Source organism: Hyla sarda, chromosome 3 (genome assembly GCF_029499605.1).
Source record: "Hyla sarda isolate aHylSar1 chromosome 3, aHylSar1.hap1, whole genome shotgun sequence".
Taxonomy (NCBI): domain Eukaryota; kingdom Metazoa; phylum Chordata; class Amphibia; order Anura; family Hylidae; genus Hyla; species Hyla sarda.
Genome location: NC_079191.1, coordinates 446,147,842 through 446,171,782, shown reverse-complemented (window position 1 = coordinate 446,171,782; position 23,941 = coordinate 446,147,842).

Sequence of the window (23,941 nt, the reverse complement as noted above, 5' to 3'; positions counted from 1 at the left end):
TGAGCGGATTTGTCGCTGCCGCCTCTCACCTTGTTTCTTGTGGTTTGGACTAAATGAATAAACACTTCTAGTCTAAAAAACCTCTGAACAAATGAGACGACCGAGCGTCCTCCTTCTGCGCTCTGTCACCACCGCCATAATACATATTCAAGGGAAAGTCACAAGATTATTGATTCCAGGGACAATAAAGGGAAAGAATTACCAGCCGGACATGTTCAGCCTCAGAGTAATATCGTATATCAGAAAATGGAGTCATATATGAATGCTTAAACCATAAAATAACCACAATAATACTGCCCCTATATACAAGAATATAACTACTATAATACTGATCCTATATACAAGAATATAACTACTATAATACTGCTCCTATATACAAGAATATACCTACTATAATACTGTCACCTATATACAAGAATATAACTACTATAATACTGCTCCTATATACAAGAATATTACTACTATAATACTGTCTCCTATATACAAGAATATAACTACTATAATACTGCCTCTATATACAAGAATATAACTACTATAATACTGCTCCTATATACAAGAATATTACTACTATAATACTGTCTCCTATATACAAGAATATAACTACTATAATACTGCTCCTATATACAAGAATATAACTACTATAATACTGCTCCTATATACAAGAATATAACTACTATAATACTGCTCCTATATACAAGAATATAACTACTATAATGCTGCCTCTATATACAATAATATAACTACTATAATACTGCTCCTATATACAAGAATATAACTACTATAATACTGCTCCTATATACAAGAATATAACTACTATAATACTGCTCCTATATACAAGAATATAGCTACTATAATACTGCTCCTATATACAAGAATATAACTACTATAATACTGCTCCTATATACAAGAATATAACAACTATAATACTGCACCTATATACAAGAATATAATTACTATAATACCGCTCCTATATACAAGAATATAACTACTATAATACCGCTCCTATATACAAGAATATAACTACTATAATACTGCCTCCTATATACAAGAATATAACTACTATAATACTGCCCCTATATACAAGAATATAACTACTATAATACTGCTCCTATATACAAGAATATATCTACTATAATACTGCTCCTATATACAAGAATATAACTACTATAATACTGCCCCTATATACAAGAATATATCTACTATAATACTGCTCCTATATACAAGAACATATCTACTATAATACTGCTCCTATATACAAGAATATATCTACTATAATACTGCTCCTATATACAAGAATATATCTACTATAATACTGCTCCTATATACAAGAATATAACTACTATAATACTGCTCCTATATACAGGAATATAACTACTATAATACTGCTCCTATATACAAGAATATAACTACTATAATGCTGCTCCTATATACAAGAATATAACTACTATAATACTGCTCCTATATACAAGAATATAACTACTATAACACTGCTCCTATATACAAGAATATAACTACTATAACACTGCTCCTATATACAAGAATATAACTACTATAACACTGCTCCTATATACAAGAATATAACTACTATAACACTGCTCCTATATACAAGAATATAACTACTATAATACTGCTCCTATATACAAGAATATAACTACTATAATACTGCCCCTATATACAAGAATATAACTACTATAATACTGCCTCCTATATACAAAAATATAACTACTATAATACTGCCCCTATATACAAGAATATATATACTATAATACTGCTCCTATATACAAGAATATAACTACTATAATACTGCTCCTATATACAAGAATATAACTACTATAATACTGTCCCCTATATACAAGAATATAACTACTATAATACTGCTCCTATATACAAGAATATAACTACTATAATACTGCTCCTATATACAAGAATATAACTACTATAACACTGCTCCTATATACAAGAATATAACTACTATAATACTGCTCCTATATACAAGAATATAACTACTTTCCTCATCGTCCCTCTGGCAGCACAGAAGGGATATTCTTAGTTCGCCATCCCAAATCAGGACCATCCCCTAGAATAAAACTCATTAACATAATTATTGGGCTGGGCCAGAGGCCCTATATAGGTACCCAGGACATACTGCACCTTGTGTTTTTTTTTAGTCCTCCTTCCAGATGTGGATCATCCCTACTTCCAAGAGGATTTCTTAGCCTTGCGGGGTCTCGGCTACTACTATACCAGTGCGGGGTCCCTGGTTATTTTCGGATACCAGTGCGGTATCCTGGTAAAGAGTTAAGGCCGTTGCGGGGTCTCTGGCCTGGTCACCACCAGTGCGGTAGTCCTGGTAAGTGACTTTTTTTAGTAGGGTCATTGCGGGGCTCTTACCTGCTATACAGTACAGTAAGCCTGAGTGGAGTCACTGCGGGGCTGTGGCTTCGGTGTAGCAGTCTGCTACCGCTGGAGTCAATGCGGGGCATCAGACTCACGTTATATCAGCAGATGTGTAATGTAGTTACATTTGGGCCGGTATTATGCGGCCGTCTATGGCTATTCCTGTACTGTGTAGGATTCTAAATATTCAGTGTGTTTCTCACCTGTTAGGCTGCTGTCCGGATACGGCTCGGTCCGCTGTTCTGGCTTATTCAGCTCTTCTGCGAGTGTCCTGCGTGCAGGATGCGCGCGCGCTTCCTGTACAGGGCAGTGGTACGGGGCGCGCGGCTCCAGCTGTTTTCCTTGTTCTGCTGGAAGGCGCGCGCTTGTGACGTCAGCAGGGTGGTCCAGCACTGCGGGGGGCCGGCGCCAAGTCCTTATCAGGCCTGTTCCTGTGCTGCCTCAGTCTCTTTGAGCTGGGCAGCCGGGTTCAGGTTCTGATAAGGTAGGTGAAGGGCTCAGTTGCTCTTTGTTACAGTTGTACACTTGTAATAAAAATACTCAGTTGCGCCTTTATATGCTCTTTTCCCAGATGTCGTCTGAGAGGAGTGCTACATCTGGGAAAAGAATCTCAAAGTCCAAGCATAGGTGCTGCATGGCCTGTGAGCAACCGTTACCCGACGATTGTCCGTATGAGGATTGTGATCGCTGTGCTTCAAAGAAAAAGGCTGCGTCAGTAGTTAAAGTTAAGAAATGTATTAGCTGCCTGCAGAATCTGCAGGATGGATGGCCGTCAAACCTATGTGAGGTGTGTGCGCCCCCAGAGGAATCGCCAACCTTGGCTTCTGAGGCAAAATCTTTTTTCTCTTGGTTCCGTCAAAAATATGCGGACGACAGCGGGGCTGTGCAGCTTGGGTCTAAAAAAGCGAAGCGGCCTAGAAAGGAGTCTTCTTCCTCTGAGTCCTCATCAGTGTCTCTTAGACCGAAACGTGTCGGGCATAAGAGAAAGAGGAGCAAGAGGTACACAAAAAAATTATTGTCATCCTCCTCGGTTGAGTCAGCTTCTTCTGTGGCAGGACCGTCTAATAAAAAGAAAAAGAAGAGTTATAAGAAGAAGTATTCTTCTTCATCTTCATCGGAGTCAGAATCTTCGGAATCCTCCTCAGATACTGAGTTTATTACTGAGGATTTCTTCCTGTTTAAGAAAGAGAATGCGGAAGGTCTAATTAAGAAGGTGAAAGGCTGTGTGGAGTCTGGAAGACATGAGAAGTCCAGCCAGGATAAGGAAGCATTATTTTACTTCCCAAAAAAGAGGGCGGCTGTGCTCCCTGGGCATCAAGTGCTTGATAGCATTATGCAGAGAGAATGGAAGAAGCCGGACAAACGGCTAGACCTCGGGTCAAGATTCAAGGCGATGTACAGACTGGATCCGGCGATCTCAGAAGAATGGGATCAGCCAGCAGCAGTGGATCCGGCCATTGCCAGGGTTTCAAAGGATTCTTTTTTCCCGGCAGAGGAATCCATCCTATTAAAAGACCCGATGGATAGAAAGGCGGACATGTTCCTGAAGAGGTCTCACATTAACCTAGCCTCACTTAGTAAGGCCGCATTATCTTCAGTGCCGGTGTCCAGGGCATTGAGGTTGTGGCTGAGTCAGCTTTCTCAGGATATACAGTCCGGAGTGTCCAGACAGGAGTTGATGCATCAGCTTGCATCGATGAAGTCTGCTGCGGAATATCTTTGCGATTTTTCCTTAGATGCCTTGAAGATCACAGCTAGAAATATGGCTATCGCTAAATCCACTCGCAGAGCAATTTGGTTAAAACCTTGGTCGGGAGATAATTCATCTAAGTCTCATTTTTGTGCCTTACCATTTCAGCCGGGCAAGCTTATCGGGAAACGTCTTGACAAGGTCCTGAAACAGAAGAACAGGGATAAGCAACTTGCTTTACCACAGTCCTTTCGGAAGCCTTTCCGTAAATTTCAGGGCCAACGCTCAAGAACTGGTTTTCGAAAAAAACAGTTCTATAAGGGAAAGAAGTTCCAGCCAAAGTACCAGGACAGGAACAGGAAGAGACAGACAGGAGCCGCTAACGTCAAACCGGAGTTCTGACGCCAGAACCTTGGATCTGGTGGGAGCAAGATTGCTGCAGTTCTCCAGGGAATGGGAGACTGTGACATCAGATCCATGGGTTCTTCGCATTGTTCGTATGGGCTACGCCCTAGAATTATTGCACATGCCAAGAGACAGAGTTCTAATAAACAAGGAACAGGATCAGAGAGTCCTCTCTCTCCTTTCAGAGTTCCAGCAGAAGGGTGCACTGGAGCCTGTTCCCCCCGAAGAAGAATTCCTTGGGGTATACTCCCGCGTATTCCCAGTACCAAAGCCGGGTGGCAGATGGCGTCTAATTATAGATCTTCGATATCTCAACAAGCATCTCCAGAAATCAAAATTCAAAATGGACAATATCAGGTCCCTCTACAGTATTGTCCAGAAGGGGGATGTAATGGTTTGTCTCGACCTGAGGGACGCATATCTCCATGTCCCAATCAAAGTAGAGCACAGGAAATTTCTCAGAGTGGCTGTACAGTCGAAACAACGGATTCTCCATTACCAATTCCGAGCCCTGCCCTTTGGATTAACAGCTGCACCAAGGGTATTCACAAAACTGGTGGTAGTGCTAGTTGCCTTTCTCCGACTGCAAAAGATTCGCATTGTGCCATATCTAGACGATTGGCTGATCATAGCCAGCAGCCCAGAGGTCTTGAAGGAACATCTGCGGATCTGTTTGAAGTTATTACAGGATGTGGGGTTCCTTGTGAACTTTCAAAAGTCCAGACTAATACCTTCGTCTCGCACTCAGTTTTTAGGTCTAATTGTGGACTTAATACAGATGAAAATCTACTTGCCGGGGGAAAAGATTTCCCACATAAGAAATGCTGTTTTGGGATTATATCACAAGCCAAGAGTGTCCGTAAAAAGGGCTATGAGTATTCTAGGGTTGCTGACAGCAACCATCGAGGCAGTGCCTTGGGCAAAGGCGCACTTCAGAGAGTTACAGAGCGAAATTCTCAGTATGTGGAACAAGGATTGGACGTCTCTAGCATCCTGCATTACGGTGTCTGCCAAGGTGCGTCTAAGTCTTCTATGGTGGACGGTCAGAGAAAACCTGTGCCAGGGAAAAAGTTTCATAATCATGCAGCAGATATCGATCACCACAGATGCCTCTGCCATCGGGTGGGGTGCCCATTTAGGGGAGAGGTGGATCCAAGGATTGTGGTCAAGAGAAGTAACGTCAAGATCCTCAAATTTTCGAGAGTTACTGGCCATAGATTTGGCCCTGCGCCACTTCGAGTTTTATGTCAAAGGAAGATCGGTGTTGGTAAGGACGGACAATGCAACAGCAGCTTTTTATGTGAACAAGCAGGGAGGCACACGGTGTCTTCCCCTGCAGAAGCTTTGTGCTAGGATCATGGTCTGGGCGGAGAAAAGTATAACAGAATTAAAAGGGGTTCACATCAACGGAGTCCTGAATCAACAGGCAGACCTGTTGAGTCGGGAAGCTCTCTTACCAACAGAATGGTCCCTAAATCCAGTTTATTTCAAAAACCTTGTGGAGAAATGGGGTTACCCGGAACTGGACCTAATGGCGACGAGGGACAATCGTCAGTTAAAGAGGTTTGGCTCTCTAAGGACATGGGATCGTCCGGAAGTCCTGGATGCATTTTCCATTCAGTGGAACAGGAGGTTCCTCTACATTTTTCCACCACTACCAGTGCTGCCGAGGGTCCTCAGCAAGATTTTGATAGAGCGTCCTACAGTGATCCTTGTGACACCCTTTTGGCCCCGCAGAGCGTGGTTTCCAGTAGTTCTGCAACTGGCGGACGGGGACTTCTTCAGGTTCCCAGATGTTCAAGATCTGCTTCTACAGAAAGGATTCCAGCATCCGCATCCAGAGAAGTTGCATCTTGTGGCTTGGTTCCTGAAAGGGAAAGATTGATGCAGCAAGGCTTCTCAGAACAAGTAGTGGAGACCCTTATGGCTTCCAGAAGGTCATCTACTAACTTCGTGTACTCCAGATTATGGAAGAAATTCCAGAATTGGCTCAGTCAGTCTAGCGGTCACATCTCGGTTAGAGCCATTCTGCAGTTCCTGCAAGAAGGGTTTGAGAAGGGGCTGAAGCCTAACACACTTAAGGTACACATGACAGCAATCAACGCTATGACAGATGGAAAATTTGCTGGAGAACCACTCATCACCAGGTTTTTTAAGGCTCTAGGCAAATTAAGACCCTCCGTACGTACGCCAGTGGCACCCTGGGACCTAGGCTTAGTATTAAATGCTTTAACCAGAACTCCATTTGAGCCCATTGAGGATGTCGACCTTAAGTGGCTGTCGATGAAGTTGTTATTTCTCATCGCTGTAACGTCAGCTAAGAGAGTCGGAGAACTCCAAGCTCTCTCTTCTAGAGAGCCTTACCTCAGGATTCTACCAGAAGGGGTAAAGTTGAGAACATTGCCTTTGTTCCGGCCAAAGGTGGCCACAGCTGCTAACATCAATAGGGAAGTATTTCTGCCCGTCTTCCATCCGGATCCTGGTTCTGAGGAGCAGCAGAGGTTGCATTGTTTGGATGTAAAAAGAGCATTATCCTGTTATCTGCAGAGAGTACAGGAGTTTAGAAGGGAAGAGAATCTGTTTGTCTTGCCTGGAGGAGTCAACAAGGGAAAAAAGGCCTCGAAGGATACACTAGCCAGATGGATCCGGACAACAATTTTAGAGGCATATGCTGGTGAGGGAAAAGATCCCCCAGCACCATTAAGGGCGCATTCAACGCGATCCACTTCCACCTCATGGGCCGAGAGAGAAGAAGTACCATTAATGGACATTTGTAATGCAGCGTCCTGGTCTTCAGCCTCGACCTTCGCAAGACATTACAGGCTGGATTGTCAGAACCCGAGCCCAGCCTTCAGCATCGGGGTATTGTCTGCGGCATGTAAGGAATAATCCCCCCCTTTGGTTTCTATGTTAGATCCCTTCTGTGCTGCCAGAGGGACGATGAGGAAAGTGGGTATTTTACTTACCGTAATTCTACTTTCCTCGAGTCCCGAAGGCAGCACAATACCCACCCAATAAATAAGTTTGTTTTGCAGTCTATCGGTCTATTTTATTACACAAGGTGCAGTATGTCCTGGGTACCTATATAGGGCCTCTGGCCCAGCCCAGTAATTATGTTAATGAGTTTTATTCTAGGGGATGGTCCTGATTTGGGATGGCGAACTAAGAATATCCCTTCTGTGCTGCCTTCGGGACTCGAGGAAAGTAGAATTACGGTAAGTAAAATACCCACTATAATACTGCTCCTATATACAAGAATATAACTACTATAATACTGCTCCTATATACAGGAATATAACTACTATAATACTGCTCCTATATACAAGAATATAACTACTATAATACTGCCCCTTTATACAAGAATATAACTACTATAATACTGCCCCTATATACAAGAATATAACTACTATAATACTGCTCCTATATATACAAGAATATAACTACTTTAATACTGCTCCTATATACAAGAATATAACTACTATAATACTGCTCCTATATACAAGAATATAACTACTATAATACTGCTCCTATATACAAGAATATAACTACTATAATACTGCTCCTATATACAAGAATATAACTACTATAATACTGCTCCTATATACAAGAATATACCTACTATAATACTGCTCCTATATACAAGAATATAACTACTATAAAACTGCCTCCTATATACAAGAATATAGCTACTATAATACTGCTCCTATATACAAGAATATAACTACTATAATACTGCTCCTATATACAAGAATACAACTACTATAATACTTCTCCTATATACAAGAATATAAATACTATAATACTGCTCCTATATACAAGAATATAACTACTATAATTCTGCTCCTATATACAAGAATATATCTACTATAATACTGCTCCTATATACAAGAATATAACTACTATAATACTGCCTCCTCTATACAAGAATATAACTACTATAATACTGCCTCCTATATACAAGAATATAACTACTATAATACTGCTCCTATATACAAGAATATAACTACTATAATACTGCTCCTATATACAAGAATATGACTACTATAATACTGCTCCAATACACAAGAATATAACTACTATAATACTGATCCTATATACAAGAATATAACTACTATAATACTGCCTCCTATATACAAGAATATATCTACAATAATTCTGCTCCTATATACAAGAATATAACTACTATAATACTGCTCCTATATACAAGAATGTAACTACTATAATACTGCTCCTATATACAAGAATATAACTACTATAATACTGCCTCCCATATACAAGAATATAACTACTATAATACTGCTCCTATATACAAGAATATAACTACTATAATACTGCCTCCTATATACAAGAATATAACTACTATAATACTGCTCCTATATACAAGAATATAACTACTATAATACTGCCTCCTATATACAAGAATATAACTACTATAATACTGTCTCCTATATACAAGAATATAACTACTATAATACTGCTTCTATATAAAATAATATAACTACTATAATACTGCTCCTATATACAAGACTATAACTACTATAATACTGCTCCTATATACAAGACTATAACTACTATAATACTGCTCCTATATACAAGACTATAACTACTATAATACTGCTCCTATATACAAGAATATAACTACTATAATAATGCTCCTATATACAAGAATATAACTACTATAATACTGCCTCCTATATACAAGAATATAACTACTATAATACTGCTCCTATATACAAGAATATAACTACTATAATACTGCTCCTATATACAAGAATATAACTACTATAATACTGCCCCTATATACAAGAATATAACTACTATAATACTGCCTCCTATATACAAGAATATAACTACTATAATACTGCCCCTATATACAAGAATATAACTACTATAATACTGCTCCCTATATACAAGAATATAACTACTATAATACTGCTACTATATACAAGAATATAACTACTATAATACTGCCTCCTATATACAAGAATATAACTACTATAATACTGCCTCCTATATACAAGAATATAACTACTATAATACTGCTCCTATATACAAGAATATAACTTCTATAATACTGCTCCTATATACAAGAATAGAACTACTATAATACTGCTCCTATATACAGGAATATAACTACTATAATACTGCTCCTATATACAAGAATATAACTACTATAATACTGCCCCTATATACAAGAATATAACTACTATAATACTGCCCCTATATACAAGAATATAACTACTATAATACTGCTCCTATATACAAGAATATAACTACTATAATACTGTCACCTATATACAAGAATATAACTACTATAATACTGCTCCTATATACAAGAATATAACCACTATAATACTGTCTCAGTGTTTGGCGGTATTATATTTGTGATTCTTTCTCCCGGTGATCTCCGGATTGGTGACATTTCTGGTGTATTGTGGTCGGGCTATAATGCCGCGTCGTGTCTTCTCGGCTCCGGTGACCTTATCATCATTCTTAGTCCTGTGTCAGATCCTGGGAGACGTTTCCTCGTACGTTCCATGTCAGGAGTAATTAGCCCCCGGCCGCTCCGGCGCAGACAGGTAGGAGTCTGGACGATTGTTGACAAGGACGTGGCGGCCTGTAATGTCGCGCTCCGTTTCGCTCCTGATTTTCCTCCATTGACTTGTACATAAATTTAAATGTTTTAATCAATCATTAACGTTCCCCTCCTCGGAGCAGATACATTATATCTCCTTCTTTTCCGTCACTTTTCGTGTTTCCTCTTTACGCCCATTAATTCTCTTCCTTGATTGTATCCGGAGACAGATACTAAGCGAGAAAATTATTGAAGGGTCTTCAAAGGTCGCGGTGTTTATGAACTGTCGGGGCCGAGCGCTTCCTCTTCTAATACATGTCAGGTATCGATGTCTCCACTTCTCACAATTTTGTGTCATTTTAAAATCTCTTGCAATTTCAACTGGACAATTCGCCTTTTGATAGACGGGTCCATTACTGAGCATTAACTCATTAAGGGGGAACTCCGCTGCTAGACATCTTATTCACTATTCAGAGGATAGGGGGATAAGATGTCTGATCACGTGGGGGTCTCGCTGCTGAGGCCCCCTGCGATCTCCTCCAGCACCAGGCGTTCCAAGCAAAAGCCGGGTTACCACGGCAGTGGTCCTGACGTCATGCCACACCCCCTCCATTCATGTCTATGGGAGGGGGCGTGTCGAATGACACGCCCCCTCCCATAGACATGAATGGAGGGGGTGATGTGACGAGTGTCAGGATTCGGCAGGCTGGAGGTGGATCGTCTGTGTCAGAGAGGGATTGGCGTGGACCGTGCCGGTGGACCGGTTCTAAGTTGCTACTGGTATTCACCAGAGCCCGCCGCAAAGCGGGATGGACTTGCAGCGGCGGTAGCAACCAGGTCGTATCCACCGGTAACGGCTCAACCTCTCTGACTGCTGAGATAGGCGCGGTACAAGGGATTAGGCAAGAGCAAGGTCGGACGTAGCAGAAGGTCGGGGCAGGCAGCAAGGATCGTAGTCAGGGGCAACGGCAGGAGGTCTGGAACACAGGCTAGGAACACACAAGGAAACGCTTTCACTGGCACAATGGCAACAAGATCCAGCGAGGGAGTGAAGGGGAAATGAGGTATCATAGGGAAGTGCACAGGTGAAGACACTAATTAAAAACCATGCGCCAATCAGTGGCGCACCGGGCCTTTAAATCGCAAAGAACCGGCGCGCGCGCCCTAGGGAGCGGGGCCGCGCGCGCCGGGACAGCACAGACGGGGAGCGAGTCTGGAATGCGGGTCAGGATGCACGCCGCGAGCGGGCGCGTCCCGCATCGCGAATCGCATCCCGGGTAGGGACATTATCGCAGCGCACCCGGTTAGCGGGTCTGACCGGGGCGCTGCGAACAGGAGAACGCTGTGAGCGCTCCGGGGAGGAGCGGGGACCCGGAGCGCTCGGCGTAACAACGAGGGGTTTGACTGTGACATTACGATCATGGCTTCCGGCTCCGAACGTTCTGAACAAAATGTTCAGAACGCTGAAGGAGCGGAGTACCCCTTTAAGTGTCCAGCATTAGCCCCTCCATTTTTACCCCTGTACCCACCAGCACCAAGTGTATTGGGAAGACCTGGGTACTGCCAAGCCTGCAGCATCAGTATATATGGGCCTTGTTACCTGGGTAATGCCAGGCTGGTGCTGCTTGGTTTTGTACCTGGCTGGTAAGGGAAAATAAAAGGAACCCCATGCTTAATTAATAAAAAAAAAATAATAATTATAGTAATAATAATAATAATAATAATAATTATATATATATATATATATATATATATATATATATAAAATGTATACATATATATTATTTGTTTTATATATATTTTAATAATAATATTATATATATAATTTGTTATATATATATATTTATATATTTATATATATATATATATATATATATATATATAATATTTTTATTTTTTTATTTTTTTTTTTATGCATGAGAGTAACTTTATTTTTCATAGCCACATAATAAACCATGCAGTAGCAGCCTGACAGTACCAGGGTGGCAAGGGCCATTACCAACCTGATAATCACAACCTGCTACCGCCCAGACCCAAGTTCCTGGTACCCCTGGTGCCTTTTGGTATTTGGATAATAATAAGTGATAGCATTTTTTTCTATTTTTTTTATTTAAATAAAATGGTTAACAAGGGAACTTGGGGAGTTTTCTATTTTAATTAAATATATATTTTCTCTAATAAAACGTGTGTGTTTTTTCATAGTTATTTTTGACTTTGGTTTCAGACAGTATTACAACCATGGTAATGCCAGGCTGCTACTGCTTTTCTGTAGCGGTGTAAGGGCTCATTATTTGCGCTGTGATCTGTAGCTTCTATCAGTACCATGTTTGTTAAGGACTGTGCAGCTGTAACTATATGACCACACAGTTCTCTCTATGATCATAGAAATGAGTGCAGGGAGGGGATAGAGAGGACTGTGCAGCTGTAACTATATGACCACACAGTTCTCTCTATGATCATAGAGATGAGTGCAGGGAGGGGATAGAGAGGACTGTGCAGCTGTAACTGTATGACCACACAGTTCTCTCTATGATCATAGAGATGAGTGCAGGGAGGGAATAGAGAGGACTGTGCAGCTGTAACTGTATGACCACACAGTTCTCTCTATGATCATAGAGATGAGTGCAGGGAGGGGACAGAGAGGACTGTGCAGCTGTAACTGTATGACCACACAGTTCTCTCTATGATCATAGAGATGAGTGCAGGGAGGGGACAGAGAGGACTGTGCAGCTGTAACTGTATGACCACACTGTTCTCTCTATGATCATAGAAATGAGTGCAGGGAGGGGACAGAGAGGACTGTGCAGCTGTAACTGTATGACCACACAGTTCTCTCTATAATCATAGAGATGAGTGCAGGGAGGGGATAGAGAGGACTGTGCAGCTGTAACTGTATGACCACACAGTTCTCTCTATAATCATAGAGATGAGTGCAGGGAGGGGATAGAGAGGACTGTGCAGCTGTAACTGTATGACCACAGTTCTCTCTATGATCATAGAGATGAGTGCAGGGAGGGGATAGAGAGGACTGTGCAGCTGTAACTGTATGACCACATAGTTCTCTCTATGATCATAGAGATGAGTGCAGGGAGGGGATAGAGAGGACTGTGCAGCTGTAACTGTATGACCACATAGTTCTCTCTATTATTATAGAGATGACTGCAGGGAGGGATAGAGAGGACTGTGCAGCTGTAACTATATAAACACACAGTTCTCTCTATGATCATAGAGATGAGTGCAGGGAGGGGATAGAGAGGACTGTGCAGCCGTAACTGTATAACCACACAGTTCTCTCTATGATCATAGAAATGAGTGCAGGGAGGGGATAGAGAGGACTGTGCAGCTGTAACTGTATGACGACATAGTTCTCTCTACGATCATACAGATGAGTGCAGGGAGGGGATAGAGAGGACTGTGCAGCTGTAACTGTATGACCACACTGTTCTCTCTATGATCATAGAGATGAGTGCAGGGAGGGGACAGAGAGGACTGTGCAGCTGTAACTGTATGACCACATAGTTCTCTCTATGATCATAGAGATGAGTGCAGGGAGGGGATAGAGAGGACTGTGCAGCTGTAACTGTATGACCACATAGTTCTCTCTACGATCATACAGATGAGTGCAGGGAGGGGATAGAGAGGACTGTGCAGCTGTAACTGTATGACCACACTGTTCTCTCTATGATCATAGAGATGAGTACAGGGAGGGGATAGAGAGGACTGTGCAGCCGTAACTGGATGACCACACTGTTCTCTCTCTGATTTGTAGTGTTGCTCGCGAATATTTGCAATGTGAATTTTATTCGCGAATATCGCGAATTCGCGAATATAGCACTATATATTCGTAATTACGAATATTCGTTTTTTTTTTTCTCACAGTACACATCACAGTGATCACCCCTCTCTGCTTCCAGCTTGTGTGGTGTAAAGAAGGCTGTAATACTACTGTGTGAGACTGGCGTGCAAATTTTCGCATACGTGAATTTTCGCATATGCGAAAATAAAATGAGAATATTTTGAACATGCGAATTTACGCGAATATATGACGAATATTTGTCAATATATTCGCGAATATACGCGAATTTGAATATGGCCTATGCCGCTCAACACTACTGATTTGTTGCCTGAGGCATTCAGTGTGATGGGGGGAGCTCAGGGGTCCCTCCTCTCTATCTCCATCGCTGTTTTTATCTTATCCTCCATGTTACAGACATGAAATGTGTTGATTCATTATACAGGAACGTTCCAGAGTCCAAAGTGAACAGATTGGATTTTTCTTTGATCCTGTTGTAGAAATGATGAATAAGCCGGGTTCTGCCCATGTGATGAAAGTTTTCGGTTTTTCCTTGAAATGACGATTTGATGTCTAAACTTCAGAAACTCGTGGAGATTTTGGCGTTTTGGCCTCTGACTCATCCTGGACTCAGAAGTGAGATTATTTATTGGGGGTCACAGACTGGTCTCATTACCTCCATATTGGTTCATATATCCTTCTGCTCCTCTGGTCTTCGGAGTGATCAGTGACGGACCCCCGGGGGAATGTTCTGCGTCTCTTATTGATTTGACATTTGATCTTTTTGTGAACTCTTGGTCGCCATCTCTTCCTCATCCTGCAGATAAACACCATTCAGCTTGAATGAGACGATCCGGAGATTTGGCGTCTCTGCCCCGCGGAGCGCTGCTCTCAGATGTCGGAGTATTACAGGACTGTGCGGAGGATTATGCAGAGATCTGACGCCGCTTTTATGCTGCTTCGTATTCTAGAAGAGATGCCAGTTCACACACTGCGCGGACCCTCACACCAGGACGTGTGCCGCCAGAAGAGAGCAGAAGGGTAGAGAGAGACCCCTCCATTACACCTCCTGGCTGTGACTGCCGGACCCCGCAGATAATCACAGGATTCACAACCTACACTCACTAATCTACACTCACTCTACACTCACTGATCTACACTCGCTACTCTACACTCGCTGCTCTACACTCGCTGCTCTACACTCGCTGCTCTACACTCGCTGCTCTACACTCGCTGCTCTACACTCGCTGCTCTACACTCGCTGCTCTACACTCGCTGCTCTACACTCACTGCTCTACACTCACACGTCCGAATACTGCTCTACACTCACTGCTCTACACTCACTGCTCTACACTCACTGCTCTACACTCGCTGCTCTACACTCGCTGCTCTACACTCACTGCTCTACACTCACTGCTCTACACTCGCTGCTCTACACTCACTGCTCTACACTCACTGCTCTACACTCACTGCTCTACACTCACACGTCCGAATACTGCTCTACACTCACTGCTCTACACTCACTGCTCTACACTCGCTGCTCTACACTCGCTGCTCTACACTCGCTGCTCTACACTCGCTGCTCTACACTCACTGCTCTACACTCACTGCTCTACACTCACTGCTCTACACTCACACGTCCGAATACTGCTCTACACTCACTGCTCTACACTCGCTGCTCTACACTCGCTGCTCTACACTCGCTGCTCTACACTCGCTGCTCTACACTCGCTGCTCTACACTCACTGCTCTCCACTCACTGCTCTCCACTCACACTCGCTGCTCTACACTCGCTGCTCTACACTCGCTGCTCTACACTCGCTGCTCTACACTCGCTGCTCTACACTCGCTGCTCTACACTCGCTGCTCTACACTCACTCTACACTCGCTGCTCTACACTCACTGCTCTACACTCGCTGCTCTACACTCGCTGCTCTACACTCGCTGCTCTACACTCGCTGCTCTACACTCGCTGCTCTACACTCGCTGCTCTACACTCACTGCTCTACACTCACACGTCCGAATACTGCTCTACACTCACTGCTCTACACTCACTGCTCTACACTCACTGCTCTACACTCACACTCACTGCTCTACACTCGCTGCTCTACACTCACACTCACTGCTCTACACTCACACGTCCGACCTCTACGACAGCTCAGAGAATTGAGAAACAGCTGTGAGATCCACAAAATACAATGTGTACGATGACAGTGACATGATGACACTCGGGGTACAGGATGATGATGACACTCGGGGTACAGGAGGATGATGACACTCGGGGTACAGGATGATGACACTCGGGGTACAGGAGGATGATGACACTCGGGGTACAGGAGGATGATGACACTCGGGGTACAGGAGGATGATGACACTCGGGGTACAGGAGGATGATGACACTCGGGGTACAGGAGGATGATGACACTCGGGGTACAGGAGGATGATGACACTCGGGGTACAGGAGGATGATGACACTCGGGGTACAGGATGATGACACTCGGGGTACAGGATGATGACACTCGGGGTACAGGATGATGACACTCGGGGTACAGGATGATGACACTCGGGGTACAGGATGATGACACTCGGGGTACAGGATGATGACACTCGGGGTACAGGATGATGACACTCGGGGTACAGGATGATGACACTTGGGGTACAGGATGATAACACTCGGGGTACAGGATGATGACACTCGGGGTACAGGATGATGACAACACTTGGGGTACAGGATGATGACACTTGGGGTACAGGATGATGACACTTGGGGTACAGGATGATAACACTCGGGGTACAGGATGATAACACTTGGGGTACAGGATAATGACACTCGGGGTACAGGATGATGACACTCGGGGTACAGGATGATGACACTCGGGGTACAGGATGATGACACTCGGGGTACAGGATGATGACACTCGGGGTACAGGATGATAACACTTGGGGTACAGGATGATAACACTCGGGGTACAGGATGATAACACTCGGGGTACAGGATGATAACACTTGGGGTACAGGATGATAACACTTGGGGTACAGGATGATAACACTTGGGGTACAGGATGATAACACTCGGGGTACAGGATGATGACACTTGGGGTACAGGATAATGACACTCGGGGTACAGGATGATAACACTCGGGGTACAGGATGATAACACTCGGGGTACAGGATGATGACACTTGGGGTACAGGATGATAACACTTGGGGTACAGGATAATAACACTTGGGGTACAGGATGATGACACTCGGGGTACAGGATGATGACACTCGGGGTACAGGATGATGACACTCGGGGTACAGGATGATGACACTCGGGGTGCAGTACAGTGACACAGGACATGCTGAGCCTTGTAGTCCTGGCAGTATTGGGCGCTGACTCTTTATTCCGCAGTGTTTCCGCCATCCTGTAAATCTCTGCTCCTCTCTGCAGACTCTGCCAGGATTCTCCTGTTCTCTCTTTTATTACTAGAGAAATTCTGACTTTTCCTCTCCACTTATTTACATGTAACAGCTGCCGGTGCCAAGTACTGAGTTACGGTAGAATAATGTCAGACGATAATGGCGGTATAAAATAAGGCAGACAGTACTAGAGCCGCATAATATCAGGCGGTATATGGAGGAATTATATCAGACAATACTGGAGATATAGGGGGGAGATCGGTCAAACGCAAATCCAGAGGAAAATTACTGTATCGCCCATAGCAACCAATCAGATCATAGCAACCAATCAGACCATAGCAACCAATCAGACCATAGCAACCAATCAGATCACTACTTTCATTTTGCAGAGATCTTGTTAACAATGAAAGAAGCGATGGGATTGGTTGCTATGGTCTGAGGTTGCTATGGGCAAATGGGCAACATTTCCTCTGTACAGGTTTTGATAAATCTCCCCCATAGGGGGAGATTTATCAAAACCTGTACAGAGGAAAAGTTGCCCATTTGCCCATAGCAACCAATCAGATGGCTGCTTTCATTTTTCACAGGCCTTTTCAGAAATGAAAGTAGCGATCTGATTGGTTGCTATGGGCAACTCCGTAACTTTACCTCTGGATTTGCGTTTGATAAATCTCCCCCATAATGGCCCTGATTTATTATCCGAAACCCAACCTGTTTTGTCGGCGTGTGCGCATTGCGCCAGAATTGAAATCGAATCGAATCGAAAAAGGTGTGTGGCATGGTCGCAAAAAAAAGGGGCGAGCCCCCGACATTTTCACAAAAGAACAACATATTTACTAAAGTTTCCACAGAAAATGTGGTGGATTTCAGAGGAAAACCCGACAGATCAGAACAGGTGAAAAAAAAAAACAAATTGTAGGGAATTAAAACCTTCAAAGAAAAGTAGACTGATTAGTAAATCCGGGCCAAAATGAATATTATGCCTGACCTGTCCGGGGAGCTCCTTGGTCTTCCTGCTGCTCTTTGTTCAGTAATGCTCTCTAACAAACTCTGAGGCCTGCAGAGACCAGGTGTATTTGTACAGAGCTTAAATTTCAGACAGGTGAAGCCAATTTACTAATCATACCAAAGACAAAAATACTGGGGCTCAACCTCCATATCGGAGTACATATAAGGGTGCAGAGCAGTATATCCCAATAGCCATATACAAAGCAAAAGGAGAAAAAAAGCAGATGTATAAAGTGCAGTCACACCTGTCAATAACGACAATATTCTGTATGAAATATCAATATTTATTAGCAAAAGATATTCGAAAATACACAGTACAATAAAAAACTATTAAAATTGCTCAAACCAGACAGAAAAACACAAAGGATATAAACACCTCAAGAGGGCACAAGTATATAGATGGTGGGCAGATAATACTGTTCTGTGGGGGGCACCTGTATATATATGGTGGGCAGATAATACTGTTCTGTGGGGGGCACATGTATATAGATGGTGGGCAGATAATACTGCTCTGTGGGGGGCACATGTATATATATGGTGGGCAGATAATACTGTTCTGTGGGGGGCTCATGTATATATCTGGTGGGCAGATAATACTGTTCTGTGGGGAGCACATGTATATATATGGTGGGCAGATAATACTGTTCTGTGGGGGGCACATGTATATAGATGGTGGGCAGATAATACTGTTCTGTGGGGGGCACATGTATATATATGTGGTGGGCAGATAATACTGTTCTGTGGGGGGCTCATGTATATATATGGTGGACAGATAATACTGTTCTGTGGGGGCACATGTATATATATGGTGGGCAGATAATACTGTTCTGTGGGGGGCACATGTATATATATTTGGTGGGCAGATAATACTGCTCTGTGGGGGGCACATGTATATATATTTGGTGGGCAGATAATACTGCTCTGTGGGGGGCACATGTATATAGATGGTGGACAGATAATACTGTTCTGTGGGGGGCACAGGTATATAGATGGTGGGCAGATAATACTGTTCTGTGGGGGGCACATGTATATAGATGGTGGGCAGATAATACTGTTCTGTGGGGGGCACATGTATATAGATGGTGGGCAGATAACACTGCTCTGTGGGGGGCACATGTATATAGATGGTGGGCAGATAATACTGTTCTGTGGGGGGCACATGTATATAGATGGTGGGCAGATAATACTGTTCTGTGGGGGGCACATGTATATAGATGGTGGGCAGATAATACTGTTCTGTGGGGGGCACATGTATATAGATGGTGGGCAGATAATACTGTTCTGTGGAGGGCACATGTATATATTTGGTGGGCAGATAATACTGTTCTGTGGGGAGCACATGTATATAGATGGTGGGCAGATAATACTGTTCTGTGGGGGGCACAGGTATATAGATGGTGGGCAGATAATACTGTTCTGTGGAGGGCACATGTATATATATATGGTGGGCAGATAATACTGTTCTGTGGGGGGCACAGGTATATAGATGGTGGGCAGATAATACTGTTCTGTGGGGGGCACATGTATATAGATGGTGGGCAGATAACACTGCTCTGTGGGGGGCACATGTATATATATGGTGGGCAGATAATACTGTTCTGTGGGGGGCACATGTATATAGATGGTGGGCAGATAATACTGTTCTGTGGGGGGCACATGTATATATATATATGGTGGGCAGATAATACTGTTCTGTGGGGGGCACATGTATATAGATGGTGGGCAGATAATACTGCTCTGTGGGGGGCACATGTATATATATGGTGGGCAGATAATACTGCTCTGTGGGGGGCACATGTATATATATGATGGGCAGATAATACTGTTCTGTGGGGAGGGCACATGTATATATATATGGTGGGCAGATAATACTGCTCTGTGGGGGGCACATGTATATATATTTGGTGGGCAGATAATACTGCTCTGTGGGGGGCACATGTATATAGATGGTGGGCAGATAATACTGTTCTGTGGGGGGCACATGTATATAGATGGTGGGCAGATAATACTGCTCTGTGGGGGGCACATGTATATAGATGGTGGGCAGATAATACTGTTCTGTGGGGGGGACATGTATATATATGGTGGGCAGATAATACATCTCTGTGGGGGCACATGTATATATATGGTGGGCAGATAATACTGTTCTGTGGGGGGCACATGTATATATAGTGGGCAGATAATACTGTTCTCTGGAGGGCACATGTATATAGATGGTGGCAGATAATATTGTTCTGTGGGGGGCACATGTATATATATGGTGGGCAGATAATACTGCTCTGTGGGGGCACATGTATATATATGGTGGGCAGATAATACTGCTCTGTGGGGGCACATGTATATATATGGTGGGCAGATAACACTGTTCTGTGGGCAGCACATGTATATATATGGTGGGCAGATAACACTGTTCTGTGGGGAGCACAGGAATATAGATGGTGGGCAGATAATACTGCTCTGTGGGGGGCACATGTATATATATTTGGTGGGCAGATAAAACTGTTCTGTGGGGGGCACATGTATATATATGGTGGGCAGATAATACTGTTCTGTGGGGGGCACATGTATATATATGGTGGGCAGATAATACTGCTCTGTGGGGGGCACATGTATATATATATGGTGGGCAGATAATACTGTTCTGTGGGGGGCTCATGTAAATATATATATATGGTGGGCAGATAATACCGCTCTGTGGGGGGCACATGTATATATATATGGTGGGCAGATAATACTGCTCTGTGGGGGGCACATGTATATATATATGGTGGGCAGATAATACCGCTCTGTGGGGGGCACATGTATATATATATATATGGTGGGCAGATAATACCGCTCTGTGGGGGGCACATGTATATATATATGGTGGGCAGATAACACTGCTTTGTGGGGGGCACATGTATATATATGGTGGGCAGATAATACCGCTCTGTGGGGGGCACATGTATATATATATATATGGTGGGCAGATAATACTGCTCTGTGGGGGGCACATGTATATATATGGTGGGCAGATAATACTGTTCTGTGGGGGGCACATGTATATAGATGGTGGGCAGATAATACTGTTCTGTGGGAGGCACATGTATATATATATGGTGGGCAGATAATACTGTTCTGTGGGGGGCTCATGTATATATATGGTGGACAGATAATACTGTTCTGTGGGGGGCACATGTATATAGATGGTGGGCAGATAATACTGTTCTGTGGAGGGCACATGTATATATATATGGTGAGCAGATAATACTGATCTGTGGGGGGCTCATGTATATATATGGTGGACAGATATTACTGTTCTGTGGGGGCACATGTATATATATGGTGGGCAGATAATACTGTTCTGTGGGGGGCACATGTATATAGATGGTGGGCAGATAATACTGTTCTGTGGGGGGCACATGTATATAGATGGTGGGCAGATAACACTGCTCTGTGGGGGGCACATGTATATAGATGGTGGGCAGATAATACTGTTCTGTGGGGGGCACATGTATATAGATGGTGGGCAGATAATACTGTTCTGTGGGGGGCACATGTATATAGATGGTGGGCAGATAACACTGCTCTGTGGGGGGCACATGTATATATATGGTGGGCAGATAATACTGTTCTGTGGGGGGCACATGTATATAGATGGTGGGCAGATAATACTGTTCTGTGGGGGGCACATGTATATAGATGGTGGGCAGATAATACTGTTCTGTGGAGGGCACATGCATATATTTGGTGGGCAGATAATACTGTTCTGTGGGGAGCACATGTATATAGATGGTGGGCAGATAATACTGTTCTGTGGGGGGCACAGGTATATAGATGGTGGGCAGATAATACTGTTCTGTGGAGGGCACATGTATATATATATATGGTGGGCAGATAATACTGTTCTGTGGGGGGCACAGGTATATAGATGGTGGGCAGATAATACTGTTCTGTGGGGGGCTCATGTATATATATGGTGGGCAGATAATACTGTTCTGTGGGGGGCACATGTATATAGATGGTGGGCAGATAACACTGCTCTGTGGGGGGCACATGTATATATATGGTGGGCAGATAACACTGCTCTGTGGGGGGCTCATGTATATATATGGTGGGCAGATAATACTGTTCTGTGGGGGGCACATGTATATAGATGGTGGGCAGATAATACTGTTCTGTGGGGGGCACATGTATATAGATGGTGGGCAGATAATACTGTTCTGTGGGGGGCACATGTATATAGATGGTGGGCAGATAATACTGTTCTGTGGGGGGCACATGTATATATATGGTGGGCAGATAATACTGCTCTGTGGGGGGCACATGTATATATATATGGTGGGCAGATAATACTGTTCTGTGGGGAGGGCACATGTATATATATGGTGGGCAGATAATACTGCTCTGTGGGGGGCACATGTATATATATTTGGTGGGCAGATAATACTGCTCTGTGGGGGGCACATGTATATAGATGGTGGGCAGATAATACTGTTCTGTGGAGGGCACATGTATATATTTGGTGGGCAGATAATACTGTTCTGTGGGGAGCACATGTATATAGATGGTGGGCAGATAATACTGTTCTGTGGGGGGCACATGTATATAGATGGTGGGCAGATAATACTGCTCTGTGGGGGCACATGTATATATATGGTGGGCAGATAACACTGTTCTGTGGGGAGCACATGTATATATATGGTGGGCAGATAACACTGTTCTGTGGGGAGCACAGGAATATAGATGGTGGGCAGATAATACTGCTCTGTGGGGGGCACATGTATATATATTTGGTGGGCAGATAAAACTGTTCTGTGGGGGGCACATGTATATATATGGTGGGCAGATAATACTGTTCTGTGGGGGGCACATGTATATATATGGTGGGCAGATAATACTGCTCTGTGGGGGGCACATGTATATATATGGTGGGCAGATAATACTGTTCTGTGGGGGGCACATGTAAATATATATATATGGTGGGCAGATAATACCGCTCTGTGGGGGGCACATGTATATATATATGGTGGGCAGATTATACTGCTCTGTGGGGGGCACATGTATATATATATGGTGGGCAGATAATACCGCTCTGTGGGGGGCACATGTATATATATATATATGGTGGGCAGATAATACCGCTCTGTGGGGGGCACATGTATATGTATATGGTGGGCAGATAACACTGCTTTGTGGGGGGCACATGTATATATATGGTGGGCAGATAATACCGCTCTGTGGGGGGCACATGTATATATATATATATGGTGGGCAGATAATACTGCTCTGTGGGGGGCACATGTATAGAAATGGTGGGCAGATATTACTGTTCTGTGGGGGGCACATGTATATAGATGGTGGGCAGATAATACTGTTCTGTGTGGGGCACATGTATATATATGGTGGGCAGATAATACTGTTCTGTGGGGGGCACATGTATATAGATGGTGGGCAGATAATACTGTTCTGTGTGGGGCACATGTATATATATGGTGGGCAGATAATACTGTTCTGTGGGGGGCACATGTATATATATGGTGGGCAGATAATACTGTTCTGTGGGGGGCACATGTATAGAAATGGTGGGCAGATATTACTGTTCTGTGGGGGGCACATGTATATAGATGGTGGGCAGATAATACTGTTCTGTGTGGGGCACATGTATATATATGGTGGGCAGATAATACTG